Here is a 24,219-nt window from a genome sequence, read left to right as displayed (position 1 = left end):
GATTGGCTATTTTCAAGCATTTATGTACTTTTACTTTTGGTTCTTTAAGTACTTTAATTTGGATACCAATACTTTTGTACTTTTACTCAAGTAAAATTTGGAATGCCGGACTTCATGCTTGTAACAGAGTAGGCTACTTCTACATTGCAGTATTGATACTTTTACTTAAGTAAAAAAGGAATTGTACTTCTTGTAGTTTCAGTGATGTGATGTATCAGTGAGCAGAGTGACTCCTGACATCATTAAAGTCTCTTCATGCTGGTTTCATCTCTACAAACACCTCTTCTGATCCCTGTCACTTAACCCATTAAGACCGGGAACGCATCTGTCTGTCATTTTTTGATTTTAGCTATGACCATTATTTTATACTTTGAGCTACTAAAAAACAGCAGATCTACAAGCTCAAACCCCTACGAGCTACGAGCTTAGATCTGCAATTTATTTTGAAAATGTGTGCAAATCTTTGAATATATATGTTTTTTAAAAGTGAATATTAAAAAAATAAAAAAATAATCCTTTTTGAATCCTAAAAAATAATCAGAACCACTATAATATCAGTGGTTCTTTTTTTTTTTTTTTTCATAAATCAGTGCTATTGAACATCCTTTACGTCTGTGTGTTGGTAAAACAATATTGAACCAATGAAAAGTATTAAAAAGTAGTTCTGACAAAAGCAGCTAACTCCATTGGCTCCTCAAACTGTCTACTAAACCAGCTAACTCCACCAAAGGGGGGTGGAGTTAGCTGGTTTAGCTGTCTCCAGGCTCCACCCCCTTTTGACCTCCAACCTCATTGTGAGCTTGGAGGTCCATTCAGCTGTTCTTATCAATGATGAACAAAACCTCCTAACTCCACTTTTTGGAGTTAGCTGGTTCCTTCCGGACAGCAGAGATATATATTTATTCAAAGATTTGCACACATTTGCACGATTTTCTTTTCAAAAATAGCAGATCTACAAGCTGGTGAGCTTGTAGATCTGTTTTCATTGAATGTCCGCCACAGGATTGGCCGTGTTCACCTGGTCAAGTGCTTAATAAGAAAATGTCCCGTAAATGTAACCCCCGCAATATAGACCCAGAGTGAACCTTCCCCTTTAATTAGAGACACACCGTTCTGGACCACGGTACAACACTGCTGTGTGGATGTAATTGTTGTTCTGAGAGAGAGAGAGACACACACACACACACACACACACACACACACACACACACACACACACACACACACACACACACACACACACACACACACACACACACACACACACACACACACACACACACTCTCTCTCTCTCTCCTGACTGAAGGGTCTGCTGTTGTTTGCACTTTTTATCTTGTGGAGCAGAATGGATTTATATTTCTCAGTGTGTCGCATCCCTTCATGAAAGCCAGCAGAGATGCAGCTTTCTCTAAAGCTGCATCTGGAACTGATTTCAAAGAATAAAACACTATCGATTAACTAATCTGTATGGTACAGTGTGTTAATGGAATTGTGTTGTTGTTGGTTAAACGTTAACGTTTATTGTTAGACATTTAGGGTTTATATTGTGATAGTAATCATTACTATAGAGTGTTTGTTCAGTAACAGTGTTAAATAAATAGCTCTATATTGTGATAGTAATCATTATAGAGTGTTTGTTCAGTAACAGTGTTAAATAGCTCTATATTGTGATAGTAATCATTGCTATAGAGTGTTTGTTCAGTAACAGTGTTAAATAGCTCTATATTGTGATAGTAATCATTGCTATAGTGTTTGTTCAGTAACAGTGTTAAATAGCTCTATATTGTGATATTGTGTCCCACCTTCTTAAAGGTCTATGAATAAATGAATGGGATTTCTATCTGTGGCACCTGTGGTGGTGAAAAACATGGCGACCACTATTAGCTACGCTCTAAATTGACGCTATATTGGGTTCTAGTAGTTATAACACACTGAATCTTCTAGAACAGTGGTTCACAAATTGGGTATTTTTTTTTATCAACATACGGTATACATTTAAACACTTTCAAGACCTTTTGAATACTTCTAAAATAATAAGACCATTACCGCATCTAAAGTCATCAACAAACTAGTAACTACACAAAAACTAATTGGCCAAAACTTTCAAATATTACCTAAGAAAGTGGCCAACATTTAGAAAATAGACATATCTAGATCGGCTATTTTCACAATAGTGGAATCGAGTCAAACTGAATAACGCCTCAATTCCTACAATTCCAAGTGTTTGTCAACATTGGGGGTCCCCAGTTCAAATATGATTATTTGTTTTGGGGGGTCCCCAGTTCAAATATGATTATTTGTTTTGGGGGGTCCCCAGTTCAAATATGATTATTTGTTTTGGGGGGTCCCCAGTTCAAATATGATTATTTGTTTTGGGGGGTCCCCAGTTGAAATAATATTGTTTTGGGGGGTTCTCTCTCTGGGGGGGTTCTCTCTCCGTATGTTACATCCACATGTTTTAGTGTGTTACATCGTATGTACACACGTATGTTACATCCACGTATGTTAGTGTGGGATGTCCTCGTGACCGATGCTGTTTGAGCTGCCAGCCACCAATTTGCTGGCTGGCAGCTCTTGATCTAAGATTGTGTTGGTGGGTCCCCAGTCTAAATGTTTTTTTGGGGGGGGGGGTTCTCTATATTGAGGCTGTAGGGTTGAAGTAGTTCCAGCAGACTGAATCTTCTAGATTAGAACACAGAGTCTCCTCCATAGAGACACATTCCTCTCATTCCTCCTCGGTTAAAACAGTTAAGTGGAGCTGGGCGGTCGAGGCCATTGTTCTTTATGCTCTGCAGGGCTGTGTGTGTGTGTGTGTGTGTGTGTGTGTGTGTGTGTGTGTGTGTGTGTGTGTGTGTGTGTGTGTGTGTGTGTGTGTGTGTGTGTGTGTGTGTGTGTGTGTGTGTGTGTGTGTGTGTGTGTGTGTGTGTGTTAAAGAGTTCTGTCAAGACATTTACACTCTGTGATAAAACATCCTCCTCCTGCCTCTATACAGACCTGACTTTCTGATGAAACACAGAGAGGAGAGGAGGGGAGGAGGGGAGGAGGGGAGGAGGGGAGGAGAGGAGAGGAGAGGAGAGGAGAGGAGAGTCATTTTCTATAGGCGACATGTTATCTATGTGTATTGTTCCTTACACGCTGAAAAGAAAACTGTCTGTTTCAAAATTGGAAATGTAATAACCAATATGTTTTGACCCAAATATATTTTCTCGCATGTTTCTTTATTTTCTTTTCAGTTTGTCTGTTGGACTAGCTTTAGGGTGCCACATGCACACCCCCGCACACACACACACACACACACACACACACACACACACACACACACACACACACACACACACACACACACACACACACACACACACACACACACATACACACACACACACACACACACACACACACACACACACACACACAGAGTGGCTGCTGCTTGTGAAGATCCTAGGAGTTCTGTGGGTCCTTTGAGGTCCTCAGTCTGCAGAGTGAGCCAGACTCCTTGATGTCCATATAAGAGCCAAATCTTTTTGGCATCATCAGGCTGCACTTGACCTCCTGACCTTGTGGGGCTGAGGTAGAGGTCTTGGCAGGAACACAGAGCAGATATCTGCTCTGTGGATGTTATACTGAACGTTTATCTCACAGCCTCCTGGAGGCTTTTTATCTGCAGGCCACAGATCCCCGGTTTCACTGTCCATGTCTGAGGACAGAGACATGTTTATTGAAGCAGGTTTCACTGTCTGAGGACAGAGACTTGTTTATTAAAAAAAACAAAAAAACCTGTTAGGATTTAGAAGACATTTATAATCCCCAGCAGCAAAGATTTGAGTAAAATATAAATCTCTTTAAAAAAAAAATATATATATATTCTATATATATTCAAAATTATATATTTTCAATTTTCAGAATAAAAAACAAAACAAAAATAGCAGATCTACGCAAAACGTGTCACCTCCCTGACGCAAAACGTGTCACCTCCCTGACGCAAAACGTGTCACCTCCCTGACGCAAAACTTGTCACCTCCGTGACGCAAAACGTGTCACCTCCGTGACGCAAAACGTGTCACCTCCCTGACGCAAAACTTGTCACCTCCGTGACGCAAAACGTGTCACCTCCGTGACGCAAAACGTGTCACCTCCGTGACGCAAAACGTGTCACCTCCCTGACGCAAAACGTGTCACCTCCGTGACGCAAAACGTGTCACCTCCCTGACGCAAAACGTGTCACCTCCGTGACGCAAAACGTGTCACCTCCGTGACGCAAAACGTGTCACCTCCGTGACGCAAAACGTGTCACCTCAGTGACGCAAAACGTGTCACCTCCCTGACGCAAAACGTGTCACCTCCGTGACGCAAAACGTGTCACCTCCGTGACGCAAAACGTGTCACCTCCGTGACGCAAAACGTGTCACCTCCCTGACGCAAAACGTGTCACCTCCGTGACGCAAAACGTGTCACCTCCGTGACGCAAAACGTGTCACCTCCCTGACGCAAAACTTGTCACCTCCGTGACGCAAAACGTGTCACCTCCGTGACGCAAAACGTGTCACCTCCCTGACGCAAAACGTGTCACCTCCGTGACGCAAAACGTGTCACCTCCGTGACGCAATATGCGTCACATAGGCCACAAATAGGCCCCGCCCGTCACATTTCCTAACCCGGAAGAAGGGGTGAAAAGGGAGGAGTATGCGCTGGGTGAGCAACTCCATACAAGTGGATGGGCGGGGATTTCCGGTGCCCTCTCTATTATTTTTTAACTCCATCGTTCACTGGCCTTCAGCCCTCCTCTTCCTGTGGTGAGTCTTTGTTTTCATTCCTACAAACAAAAAGCTCCACACTCTCTGAATCTGTCTTCAGAGATAAGGTTCCCCCTGGTCGCTGGCACAGCTCAATGCACAGGGGGACTGCTTTATGGGTCGCGCCCACAGGAAGCTCTTTGCGAGCTGCCAGCTCTTTGCTGAGGACATTTCTGTGGTAGAGACGTGGCATCACATTTAAGCTCTCTCTCTCTCTCTCTCTGTGTCTCTCTCTCTCTCTCTCTCTCTCTCTCTCTCTCTCTCTCTCTCTCTCTCTCTCTCTCTCTCTCTCTCTCTCTCTCTCTCTCTCTCTGTGTTTTTGGCAGAGCACACATGGTGCTTCAAGCAGAGAACAACTTGTCTTCTGCTGTGAAACAGCCCATTTATTTATTTGTTTATTATTTGGTTTATTTGTTAGGATCCCCATTAGCTGTGCCCTAAAGCACCATCAGTCTTCCTGGGGTCCACATATAAAACAATACATACATTTAAAAAACAAAACACAAGGAAAAAGTACATTAAACTCTATAAATAATTTTAAAAAACCTGCCACATGGCAGAGACACCGTTACCTAAACCCATAGAGTACTGAGTGACATGTTTATTGTATCATGCGCCATGATTTTGTGAATGTAATCTTAACTGTACCTTTAATATTTGTGTCCTTGTATGCTTCACTGATCTGTCAGTGAACAGGCAATATTTCTAAAAACATGCTGTTGTCCGTCTGGCTTTGTGATGGATTTCCTTTGATGCAGTTTAGTACGTTTTTTAAAATTATCATTACAATTTCTATTGACAGAGAAATATTGACAGTTAAGCAGTGTGTGATATTATCTTAAATTACAGATCTGTTCTCGGTCAATTTAAAAACGTTGCTTGCAGACCTAAACCCACAGATGTCTAAACGTGTGTTGTATCACAGGTTAGGGGAACGTTTCTGTTTTTGTTTCATCATTGATGTGAAAATAACATTGTTCTTGGATTGTGATGTATCTCCACGGCACTGCATATCAAGGCCATTGATATTGAAATGATAGATTGACTATGTCGTCAAAAAACAACAACAACGCCCAATCACACAATACTTGCAAAAACATTCCTAAATGACTGAAGGTCCATCCTCTTTTTTTTCTCCCCAAATGTAGTCGTTATGCCAATTGATTCCTCCCCAAACACATGTCTGTGTGTTGTCCAGTGGTGGAAAAAGTACTCAACTGTTTTACTTAAGTAAAAGTATCAATACTGCAGTGTAGAAGTACTCTGTTACAAGTAAAAGTCCGGAATTCAAAATTTACTTGAGTAAAAGTACAAAAGTATTGATATCAAAATGTACTTAAAGTACCAAAAGTAAAAGTACTAAAATGTTTGAAAATAGCAGATCTACAAGCTCACAACGCGTCGCATCGCGACGCGTTGTGAGCTTGTAGATCAGCTATTTTCAAATAGCCTAGATATAAAATAGGGCTAAAGTGGTTAATGTATGTTTTATAACGTAGGAATTTATATCTGCAAAGTAACTAGTAACTAAAGTTTTCAAATAATTGTAGTGGAGTAAAAGTACAATATTTGGATCCAAGATATAGTGGAGTAGAAGTAAAAATATTGGAAATTGGAAATACTCAATTAAAGTACAAATACCTCAAAATTGAACTTAAGTACAGTACTTAAGTAAATGTACTCAGTTACCTTCCACCACTGGTGTTGTCACTACTGTCGACTCACCTGCCAGTGAGGAGCCTCCACCAGGAGGACATAAAGCCTTCGTCCTACTCTTCAGACCTCCCGCCCAACACTCCCTGCTGACAGGCTCCGCCCCCAGCCCGTAGGAGTACATCCAGTGACCAATAGCAGCCCTCCTCCCTGCCCCGGCTCCCCTCCCCCAAACACGGGCCAGTTGTGTGTTCGTACAAACGCTTGATAAAGCCGGAAGCGCCGCGGTGGCTTCCAACCCACAACCTGCGCTGGTGCATGGCCACCAGTGGTGGAAAAAGTGCTCAACTTTTTTTTTACTTGAGTAAAAGTATCAATACTGCAATGTAGAAATGCTCTGTTACAAGTAAAAGTCCCGAATTCAAATTTTACTTTAGTAAAAGTACAAAGGTATTTGGCATCACAATGTACTTAAAGTACCAAAAGTAAAAGTACTCGTTATGCAGAATGTCCCATGTTTTCCAAAAGATCTTTTGAAAATAGCAGATCTACAAGCTCACAATGCGTCGCATCGCGACGCATTGTGAGCTTGTAGATCTGCTATAGATCTGCTTGTAGATCTGCTAAAGCTGAAGTGGTTATTGTACGTTTTGTAATGATAACCAAAATCTACAAAGTAACTAGTAACTAAAGTTTTCAAATAATTTTAGTTGAGTAAAAATTACAATATTTGCTTCTGAGATGTAGTGGAGTAGAAGTAAAAGTACTGAAAATTGGAAATACTCCAGTAAAGTATAAAAAATACCTCAAAACTGTACTTAAGTACAATACTTGAGTAAGAGTACTTAGTTACTTTACACAACTGGTGGGCAGCCAGCTACAGTATACCACTGCGCCAGCCGAGCAGCCTGTCCAATCAAAACGGAGACACACATATCGCCAGCCCTGGAGAACAGAACACACCGTCCTCATTGAACAGAAATGAGAAAAGAAAGTTATAAAACACAAGTACGAGTTTTCATGAAAACATCGTCTTCATTTGTGGTGAATCAAGGCCGATGGTGAATGCAGAGAGAGAGAGAGACAGACAAAGCAAGAAAAGTAGCAAAAGAACAAGTCTTTTATTTAAACCAGACGGCAGCAGGCCGGGTTCAGGAGAGGTGGGCCTGGCAGACGGGAACGCAGGTGAAAAGCTCTGGCTGCCAGCCTGGCAGCCTGGCATGTTGGCAGCCTGGCAGGCTGGCAGGCTGGCAGGCTGGCAGGCTGGCAGGCTGGCAGGCTGCAATGGTGGAAAAAGTACTCAAATGTTTTACTTAAGTAAAAGTATCAATACGGCATTGTAGAAATACTCTGTTACAAGTAATAGTCCAGAATTAAGAATTTAAATTTTGTAAAAGTACAAAAGTATTGGTATCAACATGTACTTAAAGTACCAAAAGTAAAAGTACTCATCATCAAGTTTTCATGTATACAAATATTTTGAAAATAGCAGATCTACAAGCTCACAATGCGTCGCATCGCGACCTTGTAGATCTGCTATTTTCAAATGGCCGAAATGTATATAGGGCTGAAGTGGGTAATGTATGTTTTATAATAATAATCAAAATCTACAAAGTAACTAGTAACTAAAGTTTTCAAATAATTGTAGCGTAGTAAAAGTACAATATTTGCCTCTGAGATGTAGCGGAGAAGAAGTAAAAGTATCGGTCATTGGAAACACTCAAGTAAAGTACAAATACCTCAAAATTTTACTTAATTACAGTACTTGAGTAAATATACTTAGTTACTTTCCACCACTGGCAGACAGACTGGCACGAAGGCAGGCAGGTAATCCCGAAGACACGCAGAACAAGTATCAGAGCTCACAGGCGGACATACTGGCAGGAGGACTAATGAAATGGACTGGGCGTTCAGGGTCTTGAACGTGGCGCGCTGACAAACGCGTGTTGGCACCGCGGGGTTAACCACTCAGAGCAGCCGGAGATGAGCTGATGACAAGCAGGTGTGCTGATTGGCTGATGATGAGGGCAGTGACCAGTGTTTCCATGTCCGCTTATTAGAACAGACTCTGGGCTTGTTTTCTGTAAAGTTGCTTGTGTAACAGAGTTGTTTATTACCTCAGCCTGATGGCCTGACAGTCTAATATCTCCCTAAGCAATAGGGGAAGCTTTGGCTTAGCGGTTAAGAAGTTGGCTTTTCCACGTGGGAAATCCGGGTACGAATCCCGGGCGTTACACTTGTAAATATTGAAAGTTGTGAGTTATAGTTTTTTTTGGGCTTGTTTCTAAAGTGCACTTTGCTTAACTTCGGGCTTTGTTTCCTAATGTTCTTTAAACCAGTGTTTCTCAAACATTTTCCAAATCAAGTAACCCCAAACACACCAACAACTCTACAGTCATATCAGAGACCTGGTGAAATGAAAAATATGTTTTTAGAGCATACCCGCGGCCATAATCAACCGCCGTCATGTCATGAAAGGTGCTATACAAATAAAGTTATTATTATTATAATGAGGACGGGACGTAGCCTATTTGTGATTTTTTTTTATCAAAAGTCAAATTTTAATTACTTCTGTACTGCGTGATGACGGATAGACCTTTATGAATATAAATGAATGTTGATCTCATTCAGCTGTTTGATTGCCATTCATCCACTCGCACCTGATTTTAATTAGGCAGACACAATTGGATCTTGGAGAACTGGAGATGACGGGCGGACGGTCGGTCCATTACTCATTATAAACCTAAACAGTATTAAAATATGCATCTGAAAACATTTTAGGTTAGAAATAAGCTTCACGCTGCCTCTCTCTTTCCTCCTCAGGCTGTGTGAGATAAAGCCTACAGCCTATACAAACACAGCCTTCTCTGAAACGTCTAAAAACTATGAAAAACCCATCTCACCAGGACTTAAATAGTACATACATGTAAACAACCCTAACCCTAACCCCCATAGTACAACCATAGGGACTCTGAATCCCCCCATAGTACATAAACAACAGATCCACAACCACAGGTGGTAGCTGGGGTGGTGGAGGGTGAGACAGGTGGTAGATGGGGTGGTGGAGGGAGGGTGAGACAGGTGGTAGATGGGGTGGTGGAGGGAGGGTGAGACAGGTGGTAGCTGGGGTGGTGGAGGGAGGGTGAGACAGGTGGTAGATGGGGTGGTGAAGGGAGGGTGAGACAGGTGGTAGATGGGGTGGTGGAGGGAGGGTGAGACAGGTGGTAGCTGGGGTGGTGGAGGGAGGGTGAGACAGGTGGTAGATGGGGTGGTGGAGGGAGGGTGAGACAGGTGGTAGATGGGGTGGTGGAGGGAGGGTGAGACAGGTGGTAGCTGGGGTGGTGGAGGGTGAGACAGGTGGTAGATGGGGTGGTGGAGGGAGGGTGAGACAGGTGGTAGATGGGGTGGTGGAGGGAGGGTGAGACAGGTGGTAGATGGGGTGGTGGAGGGAGGGTGAGACAGGTGGTAGCTGGGTGGTGGAGGGAGGGTGAGACAGGTGGTAGCTGGGGTGGTGGAGGGTGAGACAGGTGGTAGATGGGGTGGTGGAGGGAGGGTGAGACAGGTGGTAGATGGGGTGGTGGAGGGAGGGTGAGACAGGTGGTAGCTGGGGTGGTGGAGGGAGGGTGAGACAGGTGGTAGATGGGGTGGTGGAGGGAGGGTGAGACAGGTGGTAGATGGGGTGGTGGAGGGAGGGTGAGACAGGTGGTAGATGGGGTGGTGGAGGGAGGGTGAGACAGGTGGTAGATGGGGTGGTGGAGGGAGGGTGAGACAGGTGGTAGATGGGTGGTGGAGGGAGGGTGAGACAGGTGGTAGATGGGGTGGTGAGACAGGTGGTAGATGGGGTGGTGGAGGGAGGGTGAGACAGGTGGTAGATGGGGTGGTGGAGGGAGGGTGAGACAGGTGGTAGATGGGGTGGTGGAGGGAGGGTGAGACAGGTGGTAGATGGGGTGGTGGAGGGAGGGTGAGACAGGTGGTAGCTGGGGTGGTGGAGGGAGGGTGAGACAGGTGGTAGATGGGGTGGTGGAGGGAGGGTGAGACAGGTGGTAGCTGGGGTGGTGGAGGGTGAGACAGGTGGTAGCTGGGTGGTGGAGGGAGGGTGAGACAGGTGGTAGCTGGGGTGGTGGAGGGAGGGTGAGACAGGTGGTAGATGGGGTGGTGGAGGGAGGGTGAGACAGGTGGTAGATGGGGTGGTGGAGGGAGGGTGAGACAGGTGGTAGATGGGGTGGTGGAGGGAGGGTGAGACAGGTGGTAGATGGGGTGGTGGAGGGAGGGTGAGACAGGTGGTAGATGGGGTGGTGGAGGGAGGGTGAGACAGGTGGTAGATGGGGTGGTGGAGGGAGGGTGAGACAGGTGGTAGCTGGGGTGGTGGAGGGAGGGTGAGACAGGTGGTAGATGGGGTGGTGGAGGGAGGGTGAGACAGGTGGTAGATGGGGTGGTGGAGGGAGGGTGTGTAAATTACGTCAGACTTCGGGGGCTCTATTGCTTTGAAAGACAGCAGTGACAGTATGAGCAGCAGCAAAAGCAAGCAGGATGAGTGTGTAAACTTCCAGTTTAAATAGACCTGAGAATGAAAGGAGTTGGTCGGCCGCCAACAGTTCCCTGACAGAACTGTCTCTGAAAGCGCCACGCTCATTTCCTTCACTGGTGTTACTTTACCAATGATACTGATGATAAGGCTCTGTTCCAATCTGGTCAAACAAGACCCACTGGTGTAGCAGAGTGTTTCCAGTGAGCCAACATGCACAATGCATGTTGGCTCACTGGGAACACTCTGCTACACCAGTGGGTCTTATTAATGCTGGACTTCCATTGCCTGTTTATCCCCACACACCACACCACACCACACCACACCACACCACACCATACCACACCACACCACACCACACCACACCACACTGGACCTTTTGGCCTCACACAGAGGTGTCAATAGGGTATGGCAGGGTATTGCAGCTACCATACCCTGGCTCCAGAAAAAATAAATAAATAAAAAAAGCACTTAAAAATAAATCCATGAATGTCTCTGTCTATCTGCGACTGTGTTATCAGCCTATAATGCAGGTGTAAGACCATTGTTTTATAGGTATAATGCATAGTTTTCTATGCATTTTGCTGATTTCGGGAGTGTTTGGGCGGGTTTGATCCCCCAAAAATAATTCTGCCACGCGGCCTAAAAAGGGGCCAGTTCAGTTCACCCTGTCATACCTTAGCTTTTGCTGAACTGACGCCAGTCACGCCACTGGCCTCACATGGTCCAGCACCCAAAATATCTCCTGTTTCCATTACATAAAGTACCAGAAGCCTCTCTCAAATCCACAGCTATGAGTAGCAGACTCCGGTCATTGACACTCCTCTGTAATGTGAGGGTTTGTAGATCAGTGCTTCTCTTACCTAACAATGTAATATAGATGACTGTCCTGTATACTAATATGTAACTCACTTGTGCAGGAGTTCTCCAGCTATCAGAACCAAATAGACCCTTATAACTGTGATTATAATACAATATCTATTATTATAATGTATTACAACTACGATAATTATAATACACTATAATGGATTATAACTGTGATTATAATACAATATAAAGTATTATATAATGTATTACAACTATGATCTAAATGTAAATACTAAATGAAAAGTCAGTGAGTGATCAGTCATTATGAAGTGTTTGCCCCCCCCCCCCCCCCTCCTCAAATCATATGGGAACCCCCCCCCTCCTCAAATCATATGGGAACCCCCCCCCTGGGTCGAGACACCCAGGGGGGGGGGGGAGGGGGGGTTCATTAGCTCTATTCCAGTGCAGCTGTAGAGGCCCTATAATAGAGCTCTGTTTCAGGGCATTTCATTTCACTTTGGTGGTGGGGTTGTCTCTTAGCAGCAGCTACTGTATGTGTCAGGTAGATTTCTTATAATGTGGTTTTAGTCCAGTGGGTTTCCTGTCTGGTTCACTGACTGATGTGTATTGTGTTGTTGGTGCACAGACACCCTGAACCAGCTGTAGGTGTTCTCTATTGTGGGGGGGGGGGGGGGGGGGGGGGTCTTTGTTATGGAGCGTGACTGTCTGGGTTGCTTTGTTTGTTGCTCTGCCTGTGAAACGATCCTCCCAGCAATCCTCACCTCTCTCTAATACATTAAAACCGGGAAAGCACCATGTGTCATTTTTAGATCTATTTGGCTATTCAAAAATAGCAGATCTACAAGCTCATAGAGCTTGTAGATCTGATATTATTGGGGGGAAAAAGCGTGAAAATTTGTACAAATCTTTGAATACATATATTTTTAGGGGAAAATGTTTAACTCAAATCTTTGCTTCTGGGGGATTCCATAATGTCTTCTAAATAAACACAAAAAAACAGTAAAAAAAATACTTATGTTGTTAGGTTGCGTTTAAGCCCGCCCCTTCCCCCGGAAGCCACGCACGGAGAAGGCTCCTAAAAACTCCCCATTGAAACCCCATGTTAAATGAAAAGTGCCCGAATCGCTCCGAAACTTTTTCTACCCCCCCTAAGTGGGGGTCTACGAACAAATACTTCGGGCTCGGATTTTGGCTCCGCCCCCCGGAAGTGGGTGAAACAGCCACTTCAAACACTTTGTTGAATTGTTCAAAAACATTCCAAGTTTTGTTTTTGTGAATTTCTATTTTTCTAAGATGCTCATTTTAACGCAGATTTTTTTGGTATTTTTTATATATTTTTTTATTGGTTACTTTTTTTTAGATGATTTCTTTTCATTATCATTTAATTTTGTTGGCGTTCGCTTCCCGCGTTCGCGCGTCTTACTTGTTTATGTCAAGGACTCAAAATATGTTGTTCCAGGGACCCCCACAAGCAAAGATTTGAGTTAAAAAAATTATATATATAAATTATATTCAAAGATTTGCACGATTCTTCAAAAATAGTAGATCTACAAGCTCATACGAGCTTGTAGATCTGCTATTTTTGAATAGCCCAAAGAAATCTTAAAATGACACAGATTCTTTCCCAGGTCTTAATGAGTTAAAAAGGGTTTTCAGAGAAGAGGTGAGATCTGATATTCTTCCTACGTGTTTTTTCTGGCATCACCCCCGCCCCCTCCCCCCCCCCCCCTCCATCTGTTTGTCAGATTGTCAAAACATAAAGTGTTATTATATCTCATTATTTTTGGCACGCCTCCAGATGTCATGACAATCAGCGTTATGAGTGATGAGTCACACACAGCTGACATTATGGCTGAGTGACAGCTGTAACGAGGGCGGGGTGTCGAGCACTAACGACTTTCTGAAACCTGAGCGTCTGATAGGACGTTATTTGTGTGTGTGTGTGTGTGTGTGTGTGTGTGTGTGTGTGTGTGTGTGTGTGTGTGTGTGTGTGCGTGTGCGTGCGTGAGGTATATACAGTGGTGTAGAGTAACTAAGTGCATTCACTCTCAAGTACTGTACTTAAGTACAATTTTGAGTTTTTTTTTTTTTTACTTTACTAGAGTATCTCCAATTTTAGATACTTTTACTTCTGCTCCACTACATCTCAGAGGCAAATATTGTACCTTTACTCCACTACAATTATTTGAAAACTTTAGTTAATAGTTACTTTGTAGATTTTGATTATTATTACAAAACATACAGTAACCACTTCAGTCTTATAGATATTTCGGCCATTTGAAAATAGCAGATCTACAAGCTCACAATGCGTCGCAATGCGACGCATTGTGAGCTTGTAGATCTGCTATTTTCAAAAGATTTCCATACATTTTATGCATTTGAAAACCTGTGCAATGGGACATTCTGCATAATGAGTACTTTCTACTTTTGGTACTTTGAGTACATTTTGATACCAATACCTTTGTACTTTTATTCAAGTAAATTTAGAATTCTGGACTTTTACTTGTAACAAGAGTATTTCTACATTGCAGTATTGATACATTTACTTAAGTAAAAAATGTGAGTACTTTTTCCACCACTGGGTATATGTTTCATATATGAGAATGCATTTAGTTTAGAGGTTGGGGGGGGGGGGGGGGATGTATTTATTGGTTTAATATTGTTGGAGTGCTCGGGTGGTGCAGTTGCAGAACCTATCCACCAGGGTGCCGTGGGTCAACTTTTGCAGAAAATAGCAGATTTGAAACACATTGTGAGCTTGTCAATCTGTCGATAAGTCGATGACTTATTATTTCCTATCAATAGTACACCCAATGAAGCCTTGAATTCATGGAGATTTTGTTGGCTCATTTTATTTTGAAGGTTCAGTCTGTCGTGCCTCAACCAATCACAGTCTCAGCTGTGAATGTCCCATAGCCCGTTCCCCTCAGGCTATGGGATGGATGGTATCAGTGTTTGTAGCCTGTTAGCTCACACTAAGGGAGAGAGAGATGAAGTATGATTATGTAACTTATTTCTCTCCTCCCAGTGTTTTCACATACATATTTTAGTGTAAAGTTTAAGTTTTAAAGAAGTAGTTCACGGTCTGGACGTCATCATTAAATGTGTGTTTGGAGGAACATTGAACCATGGGAATCACACAGGTGAATGGAACCGTTCATTCATAATTATTCATAACAGCTTGCTGATGTCATCACGCAGTTTGACAGGAAGTCATTAAGATTGGATTTTTTAAAAATATAAAAACATTTCAGAGGCCTGGTTATAGGGCTTGGTTTTGCAGAATTAACTTTTTTTAAATGATCATAGATAGCTTCATTTTATTATCAAACATAGCTTGTTTGACAGACACTGTCATCAGTGTTGTGTCAATATTTTTGTTTGTATGTTGGTTTGTATGTTGGTTCCCCCCCAAATAATTTGTCCTGACCCCCAGTTTGGGAACCACTGACCTAAAGTCAAGTCTGAAGCCATCAAGTTTTGAACTCCAATCTCCCTAGTAGATAATATGAACTTTGTGAGGTATATGCATTCATATGCATTAAGATAGATGAGATGAACGCTATGGATGAAATTCATTCAGTTTTATACAGTTTTTTAATCTTGGTATGCTTATTTTATTCTTCTAGTTTTTAGGATTTGTTTATTCAGAGTATTTTTTAAAAATATTTTATGAATTTCTGCTGTCTTTAACTAGGAGAAACACACACACATATATCTATATATATATATATATATATATACATATATATATATATATACATAACGCTGCTTGCAGATGGAAAACAAATGACAAATAAAGCAATCTTGAAGATGTGACTATCTTTGTCACATAAGTGTGCAGACATTCCACAACCCTGGTCTGTCTGCCTGTCTGCCTGTCTGTCTGTCTGTCTGTCTGTGTGTCTGCCTGTCTGTCTGTCTGTCTGTCTGTCTGCCTGCCTGCCTGCCTGCCTGCCTGCCTGCCTGTCTGTCTGTCTGTCTGTCTGTCTGTCTGCCTGCCTGCCTGCCTGTCTGTCTGCCTGCCTGCCTGCCTGCCTGTCTGTCTGTCTGTCTGTCTGTCTGTCTGTCTGTCTGTCTGCCTGCCTGCCTGCCTGCCTGCCTGCCTGCCTGCCTGCCTGCCTGCCTGCCTGCCTGCCTGCCTGCCTGTCTGTCTGCCTGCCTGCCTGTCTGTCTGTCTGTCTGTCTGCCTGTCTGCCTGTCTGTCTGTCTGTCTGTCTGTCTGTCTGTCTGTCTGTCACTGCTGCTGCTTGTGTGACATTAACCCTCTCATCGCTGTCAGTGTGGTGTAAACCTTGTATGTCTATCAGTGTGTAAACCTTGTCTGTCTATCTGTCTGTCTTTCAGTGTGTAAACCTTGTCTGTCTGTCTGTCTGTCTGTCAGTGTGTAAACCTTGTATGTCTGTCTGTCTGTCTGTCAGTGTGTAAACCTTGTCTGTCTGTCTGTCTGTCTGTCAGTGTGTAAACCTTGTCTGTCTGTCTGTCTGTCTGTCAGTGTGTAAACCTTGTATGTCTGTCTGTCTGTCTTTCAGTGTGTAAACCTTGTCTGTCTGTCTGTCTGTCTGTCAGTGTGTAAACCTTGTCTGTCTGTCTGTCTGTCTGTTAGAAGCCTGAACATTATGTGTGGAGTCCCCCAAGGGTCGGTTTTGGGTCCCAAACTATTTAACTTATACATCAATGATTTGTGCTCAGTGTCAAGTGTATTGAAGTGTGTACTATTTGCTGATGATACTAACATGTTCTGTACTGGGGAGGACATCCAGCAGCTTATGAAGGTCTTAACAATAGAAATGAGCAAATACAAACTCTGGTTTGACAGAAATAAATTATCTCTAAACTTAAATAAAACAAAATGTATGGTCTTTGGAAACCGCCAGATAAAAATAGATATCCAGTTGATAATAGATAATAATATAATAGAAAGAGTATATGAAAATAAATTCTTGGGAGTGATCCTAGACCATAAACTCTGCTGGAAACCCCATATAGAACATGTGAGGAAAAAAATGGCCAAGAGCATAGCAATCATTAGTAAGGCAAGATACGAACTTAATCCCAGCTCATTACATACCCTGTACTGTGCAATGATATTACCCTATTTATATTACTGCTCAGAGGTATGGGGTAACACATACAAATCAACCATAAATTCATTAATCATAATTCAAAAAAGAGCAATAAGAGTAATAAATAATGCAGGATATCGGGACCATACACATATATTGTTTCTTCAATCACATCTTTTGAAGTTCAAGGATATGGTCATCTTTAAAACACTACAGGTCATGTATAAAGCAAGATATAATCAATTACCGGGAAATGTACGAAGCAAATTTTTGGATAAAGAGGGGGGATATAACCTCAGAGGACCACTGAACTTCAAGAAACATGTGATGAAAACAGTTCTTAAAATAATGTGTATCTCCTCTTATGGAGCCACACTATGGAATGGGTTAGAAGATGAATTAAAATATTGTGAAAACATACATAAATTCAAAGTTAGACTAAAGAGATCTATTTTCGATAGGTACAGAAGGGAAGAAGAGCTTGATTGAAAGTATGATGTAGTGTTATATAATTACATTATATAATTATATTAGACAGTAGAAATGGTTATAATATTGTAATTGCTGTATTGTTATATCATATTATATCATAACATATTATATTAAATGATGTGTTGGGATATGTTGTGTTATATATCTGCAATTATACTATATACTATTATATTGTTACTATACTATTACTATTGTAATATTGAATTATATTGTAATTTACAACATACTATTGTATTATATTGGGATGTATATACCACTTACCATGTGTATATATGTACATATATATATATATGTGTATATATAAATAATTTATACGTAAGTAAGTACGCCATGGGGCGTGCTTTGTGATTAAAACAATAATGAAGAATTTTTTTTTTTGTAAGACTACAGGGCAGGGCCCGACAAGCCTAGTGCTTCTCCCTAGCCCCTTTTCGGACTCTTGGACACTACTGAGAAAATTAATAATAAGAATGAAATGTTATTTGTATGATGTTTGTGCCCATTATCCGAAAATAAAAAAAACTGAACTGAACTGAAGTGTGTAAACCTTGTATGTCTGTCTGTCTGTCTATCAGTGTGTAAACCTTGTATGTCTGTCTGTCTGTCTGTCAGTGTGTAAACCTTGTCTGTCTGTCTGTCTGTCTGTCAGTGTGTAAACCTTGTCTGTCTGTCTGTCTGTCTGTCAGTGTGTAAACCTTGTATGTCTGTCTGTCTGTCTATCAGTGTGTAAACCTTGTATGTCTGTCTGTCTGTCTGTCAGTGTGTAAACCTTGTCTGTCTGTCTGTCTGTCTGTCAGTGTGTAAACCTTGTCTGTCTGTCTGTCTGTCTGTCAGTGTGTAAACCTTGTCTGTCTGTCTGTCTGTCTGTCAGTGTGTAAACCTTGTCTGTCTGTCTGTCTGTCTGTCAGTGTGTAAACCATGTATGTCCAAAAGAACCGTTGGTTTTGTGGGAACGCATAACGGAAAATATTCAGAAATAGTAGAAAAATAGCAGATCTACAAGCTCACACAACGGGTGCTGTTGTGAGGCCATTTTTTACAACGTTTGTGTGACGCGCCTGTATGAAGTAGAGCGTTAAAGTGATGAATAAACGTACCGTCTCTGTCCGGTGGAAATACCTCAGATCTCCAAAACCGTTACATCTCAGGATTCAAATTCAAAAGCCTCTAAAAGTAGCAGATCTACAAGCTCGAAACGCGTCGCTTCGCGCCGCGTTTTGAGCTTGTAGATCTGCTGCTTTAGATGCTTTTGTGTGACGCTGTGTGTGTGTGTGTGTGTGTGTGTGTGTGTGTGAGAGACAGGGTCATGACAGGCAGAGAGGATCCAGAGCTGCATGAGGAGGAGCAGGTCCACGTGCGAGTAGAGGAGGACGAGGAGGAGGAAGAGGAGGAGGAGGAGCCTAGCCAGAAGGAGGACGAGGAGGAGGAGGAGCTACCGTACCCGTCCCTGGCCCCGGTGGTCCTGTTGACTCTCAGTCAGACCACCCCCCCTCGATCCTGGTGTCTACGAGCCGTATGTCACCCATATCCTCCCTCTGTGTGTGTGTGTGTGTGTGTGTGTCACTAGTGAGGATATACTTGTGTGATGACTTAACCCATTGAGACCTGAAGCCGATTCTACATGTCTCCTAAATCTCAACAGTATTCTGAAAAACGTATGTTTCTATATCAGTGGTGCTCAATCTTTTTCATGTCAAGGACCCCCAAAATGATATGTATTTGGCCGCGGACCCCCATCAAAATATCTTGTTCCAGGGACCCCCCAGAAGCAACGATTTGAGTTAAAAATGTTCGCTTTAAAAATATATATATTCAAAGATTTGCACACATTTTCACGATTTTTCAAAAATAGCAGATCTACAAGCTCGTAGCGCGGCACTCGGTGCCGCGCTATGAGCTTGTATATCTGCTATTTTTGAATAGCTCAAAGTGTAAAATAATGCTTTTTAGCTCAAATCTAAAAATGACACAGTTCTAGGTCTTAATGGGTTAAACTATGACTAAATATATTGACAATTTGGTCAACAAATCAAAAACCAGAGGGAAGTCATTTTATGCTTTGGTTGGTTGTGTGTGTGGGTATCTCGCTCCGAAAATAGCAGATCTACAAGCTCACAACACGTTGTAGATCAGCTCTGTTCGGCACACAGCTATCACGGCCCTCCATATTTAGCTGAAAAATGTGTGTGTGTGTGTGAGGGTGTGTGAGTGTGTGTGTGTGTGTGTGTGTGTGAGAGTGTGTGTGAGAGTGTGTGTGTGTAACCTGTGTCCTGTGTTTTGTCAGAGCTCTTGTACCCAGCATGCACCTTGGTCTGAATATTTACTTAAGGAATAAACGCCAGAGACACTGTGTGTGTGTGTGTGTGTGTGTGTGTGTGTGTGTGTGTGTGTGTGTGTGTGTGCGTGTGCGTTAATTACTTCCTGGGACGGCTAACGTGTTTTTTTCTCTGATTGATGGTTTCCATGGTTCCCATCGTTAATTAATCCTCCTGGCCGTTGGTTGCTAACCTTTGACCTTGATCTCTCTCCTCTCCATGTCTCCTCTCCTCTCCTCTCCTCTCCTCTCCTCTCCTCTCCTCTCCTCTCCTCTCCTCTCCATGTCTCCTGTGTGTGTGTGTGTGTGTGTGTGTGTGTGTGTGTGTGTGTGTGTGTATTCCATTGGGTGTGGATCTTTGACCTGTAATCTTTGACCTTTGCGTTCACGATTGGATCTCGTTCCGTCCTCCGCACGTCTCAGCCCCCCCCCCCCCCCCCTCTCCCTCCATCACGTCTTCAGTCCATCGGGACCCTCACGTCTCTCCTCATCGGGTTTGCCTTTGATAATGAGCGTGGATTAAAGTTCTCATTCATTAGGATTCCATGCAGTCCACACACCTTTCTCTTGGCTTTCTCTAAATGATGATTATATGTGGTTTGCGTGCCCGCTGTGGGGGCTTGTAGATCTGCTATTTTCAGTGCAATACATCAGGGGCGTAGCCACGGGTGGGCATAGGTAGGCCTGGGCCCACCCATTTTAAAAAAAAAATGTTATGTCATATTCAGCCATTTTGATAACAGTGTATATATAGGTACCCGAAATCCGTCACAAACCCGCCAAAAAAGCATCAAAAAACACATTTTCTGCGCGCGCGTGCATGTGTGCCCAGCCTCGGCTAGCGTTCTGGCTACGCCACTGCAATACATGGCACTCAACTAAGTATAAAATCTAAAGCATTTGTCAGATAAAGTCAAGCAGTATTGCAGTAATAATAGATATTAGATTCATTGTAAGATTAAAGCGTGTTTGAATCGGTCAAAGCAGCAATAGAACAGGCGAAAAGTTAGAATATAGATATAAGGAGGTTTCTGCCCGACAGAGACGATATAGAAAACATATTGTCATCACAATATCAACATGTACAATATATCACATTTCAACCATCCAGGTATTAACCCTTTAAGACCAGGGAGAAGCATCTGTGTCATTTTTTTATTTGACCTAAAAAAAGCATCATTTTACACATTTGGCTATTCAAAAATAGCAGATCTACAAGCTCATAGCGCGGCATTCGGTGCCGCGCTATGAGCTTGTAGATCTGCTATTTTTGAGAAATCGTGAAAATCAGTAAAAATCTTTGAATATATATGTATATTTTTTTAAAGCAAACATTTGTAACTCAAATATTTGCTTCTGTGGGGGTCCCTGGAATAACATAATTTTGAGATGGGGGTCCGCAGCCAAATACATTTACATTTTGGGGGTTCCTTGACATGAAAAAGATTGAGAACCACTGACATAGCAACATAGTTTTTTTTTCTTCCAAAAAACTGTTATGATTTAGTTTGGATTTGAATAAAGTTGGTGGTACGGTACATAATGTATGCATATATACTGTATTCATTGTCCTGTATCTTGTGAACTTTAGTTACTTTTATAGATTTAGATTATTATTACAAAATATACATTAACCACTTCAGCCTTATATACATTTCGGCCATTTGAAAATAGCAGATCTACAAGCTCACAATGCGTCGCATCAGCTTGTAGATCGGCTATTTTCAAAAGATTTGTATACATTTTATGCATTTGAAAACTTGTGAAATGGGACATTCTGCATAATGAGTACTTTCTACTTTTGTTACTTTAAGTGCATTTTGATACCAACACCTTTATACTTTTACTCAAGCTTTGTAAATTAATGTTTGTACCAGTGGTGTAAAGTAACTAAAGTACATTTACTCAAGTACTGTACTTAAGTATATTTTTTTACATATTTTTACTTTACTTGAGTATATCCAGTTTTCAGTTATTATTTCTACATTGCAGTAGTGATACTTTTAATAGTACTTTTTTCCTCCACTGGTTTGTTTGTACATCGTTTTTTTAAATGGTATAAAACAACAGACGGTTTTGCAAGGTTAACATCTGACAGCTGATAGCTTGTCTGACCTTCTGAATTGTGAACATCATTAAAACATCACAGCTTGGTTTGTTTTGTCTGTTGTTTTACTTTTTAGATTTGAGATTTGAAAATGTCAGCCTGCCAAAAAAAAAAACTCACAGCTCGATATCAGACAGAAGTTTATCATTCATCATTTATCAGCAACTTTAGCGCACTGTGCTGGACGCAAACACACTGGAAAGACATCTAAGCAATTCATAGGAAAACCTACTTGTTGTTTATAGAGCCATATATCGATATATCGGTTTATATCGACCATTATTTGACTTTTTTTCATGGCATTCAGCAATTATGCAGCTATTTTTTTTTTCTTTTTTACAAGCGTATCTTTTAGCTTATCTTGTTTATTTGTTTAACCTGGTGTCTCTATTGCATTCTGTGTGAAAAGGCAAATCTATTGTGTTAAAGGAGAAATCCGGACATTTTAAGTGTTATCTTTGATGTGTCGTTACTCACCTACCGACGTAGAAAGTGGCGTTGTTTTTTTCCAGCGATTCCCCTGTCGTCATTTTTTCGACCCCCTCCGTTGGCATAATGGGAGCGCGTGGCTAAGGGAAATTCGATGCAAAGTTATTTTTTTCTCTACTACTACTCATTGTAGAGTCTCATGATACTCAAACATGCACTGAAAGTCCCTGAGAAGCTATTGCTAATGCCGAACGAGCTAACGTTGTTTGCTTATTTCTCTACCTGGCAACACCGAGTTGCCAGGTTCTGGGAGAGAAACAAGCACCCAGCGTTAGCTTGTTCGGCATTAGCGATAGCTTCTCAGGGACTTTCAGTGCATGTTTGAGTATCATGAGACTCTACAATGAGTAGTAGTAGAGAAAAAAATAACTTTGCATCGGTTATAATAGACGAATCTCCCTAAGCCACGCGCTCCCATTATGCCAACGGAGGGGGTCGAAAAAATGACGACAGGGGAATCGCTGGAAAAAAAACAACGCCACTTTCTACGTCGGTAGGTGAGTAACGACACATCAAAGATAACACTTAAAATGTCCGGATTTCTCCTTTAAGCTGATAAGGGCAGATAAGCTGTTTTATGATTCTTCCGTTTTTGAAATAGTTGAACATAGTGGGTGGTTCTATAGGACTCAACAGAACCCAACCCAGCTCGGCATTGGATCCAAAACTCTGCCATGGGTCTGGTTCCAGTCGTCTACGTCAGGGTTTCTCAAAGTTGGGTGCCGTGTGACGCCCGGTCCAGGGGTGCCGCAAAATACTTTGATAATATTTGGAATTCATCAAATATCACTTCAGTTAAACCACTTAGAGCAGGGGTGATGCAACTTTGATGATGCAGAGGGCCACTATATTTACACACTCACTCCAGAGGGACACATTACATATACTGTCAGTAGTATCCTTTATGCGGCATTTCATTACCACCTAATGGCCACTGGGGGAATAGATGGCGCTGTTGCGCACATATCTATTTATATTAATCTATATATATATATCTATTAATATATACATAAAAATTGCTTTTCTATTAATAACATCATTATAAATAGATTTAATCCGAATAGGTATATTTAGAATTTAATATTAATAGGTGATGTCACAATAAGACCCATTTATCATTCTATATTCCTATGTCTCTCTGTGCTGTGCTGGGATGTGTTGTGATGTGTTGTACTGCGTGGGACTCTGTGAATGGTGATCTCGTTCTGGACTTTATTACTTTATGACCTACAGCTGGTGTTTTGTCAATGTATTTTGAGCTCAAGTGGTGTTAGTAAAGACACCTTACTATTTCTCAGCCTTTAGTTTAACCAGGGGTCTGGGGTCCTATGGCCTATGTATTCTCTATGTATGACAAGTTCCCACGCTAGCATATCCTAAACATCTGTCAATTCATTTCACTATCTCTCTCTCTCTCTCTCTTTCTCTTTCTATCTATCTATCTATCTATCTATCTATCTATCTATCTATCTATCTATCTACCTATCTATCTATCTATCTATCTATCTATCTCTCTCTCTCTCTCTCTCTCTCTCTCTATCTGTCTATCTATCTAACTGTCTGTCTGTCTGTCTGTCTGTCTGTCTTTCTATCTGTCTATCTGTCTGTCTGTCTGTTTGATCTAGTTATCAGGCTAGCAAGTATATTTACTCAAGTACGGTACTAGTTTTGAGGAAGTGAGAAAAAAACTGAGTTTTCAGTACTTTTACTTCTAATGCAGTAATATATATTGGGGTTATTTTGTCCCAAACTCCCCCCCAAATCCCTCAAATCAGTTTTAAAACTTGCACCTACATGCGATCTTCTGCTTCCAGGGTCTCTGCATGGTTCAGCCAACATCAACTCTATGTTCTATACATTTTAGGGTATAGTGACCCACATAGACAGTAGGTTGTCTGTTTTTCAGTACAATAATACATCTAGCAGTTGCCTTCCTCATCTATATGGTATA

Source organism: Gymnoscopelus braueri (genome assembly GCF_963280865.1).
Source record: "Gymnoscopelus braueri genome assembly, chromosome: 2".
In the NCBI taxonomy this organism is placed as follows: domain Eukaryota; kingdom Metazoa; phylum Chordata; class Actinopteri; order Myctophiformes; family Myctophidae; genus Gymnoscopelus; species Gymnoscopelus braueri.
This window is presented reverse-complemented; position numbering follows the sequence as displayed.